The sequence below is a fragment of the Microcaecilia unicolor genome, chromosome 3 (genome assembly GCF_901765095.1).
Source record: "Microcaecilia unicolor chromosome 3, aMicUni1.1, whole genome shotgun sequence".
NCBI lineage: Eukaryota > Metazoa > Chordata > Amphibia > Gymnophiona > Siphonopidae > Microcaecilia > Microcaecilia unicolor.
The window spans coordinates 304,040,403-304,041,484 of NC_044033.1; the positions used below are offsets into that span (position 1 = coordinate 304,040,403).

At 31.1% G+C, this 1,082-nt stretch overlaps 1 protein-coding gene across 3 annotated transcripts in view; it reads left to right on the top strand.

Moving 5' to 3' along the window:
• ATF1 (activating transcription factor 1) overlaps positions 1 to 841 on the top strand; it is a 184,632-nt gene extending 183,791 nt beyond the window's left edge. For all 3 annotated transcript variants that reach the window (XM_030198263.1, XM_030198265.1, XM_030198264.1), the window contains one exon: positions 1 to 841. This exon is cut by the window's left edge and continues 1,987 nt beyond it. The gene's annotated coding sequence lies outside the window, so the exon portion shown is untranslated.
• The last annotated feature ends 241 nt before the right edge of the window (positions 842 to 1,082 follow it).

Sequence of the window (1,082 nt, forward strand, 5' to 3'; positions counted from 1 at the left end):
AATAATAGGATCTCTTAAGTGTGAGTGGAAAGCAGCTAATGCAGACACAGATCCCAGTATATCTTTATGATATTCTCAGCCATTTCATTAGTGAGCATAAAGTTACAATTTAAATTTTGACTGCGTTACTCTATTTAACATTCTTGTGAAATGGGAATGAGTTGGAAATGGTCCAGTTATGTGTCAGAATTCACAATAACAGTCAATTTTCAACTTTTATGCCTCTGTAGATAATGATCAACTTTGTCCTGAACTTGGACTAATGATTATACATACTCTTATATTGAAAATCTTCCAGTCATGATTCAGTTCAGCTTAAATATTAACTAACATAAATTCAAATTCTTGTGCATTTATACAAGATATACTGGATTAAACTGACTTGCTTTATAATTGAAAGTTGAATAGATTTTTTTTTATTAAAATGATCTTTAGGCATTAGTCTAGCAGATATCTTCATTAGCTTTACAAGTGAGACTTTTATTTTGGGGTGTCTCATAGCCAAAATAATTTAGAGTAAAACAGTAAAAGAAAAGTTAGGACTCCCTTTTGTACTCAAGAATGCACTTGCCCTTTTACAGAGTAATTATAATAATGCTGATGAGAGATCCTTCTAGTTTTATAAACTGATTCATATTGAAATGAAATCACACAATAAGTGTCTGTTGCTTTAGTGTGAAAGCATCAAGGCTACCCATTTTCCCAAATTATCTATTTTTTGATAGTTTATCTGATTGTTGGCTTTTCCTTTAACATCTGGTCATGTGAATTGTTCTATCCACAGCCGTTTCACATATGTTTTAACTGTTTCCAGAATAAAACATTTGCACCTTTTATTATAGCTGAGCACCCTGTCTTTTTAAAATGTCTTTTTGAGGTACTTCTCTGTTTGTTTCCTCTTTGCATGGTCTGTATTATTTTATGGTCGTTTAACAGAAAGGCACTGACACAATGAAAATGATAGGAATAAATAAGTAGTAGAAACTTCAGTTCTTATGTAATGTAAGCCAAATGGGTTTGAATTGGGAGAGTTCATTGTGTAAATAGTTGTTGTATTTAAAAATCAAATATCTTACAAACAA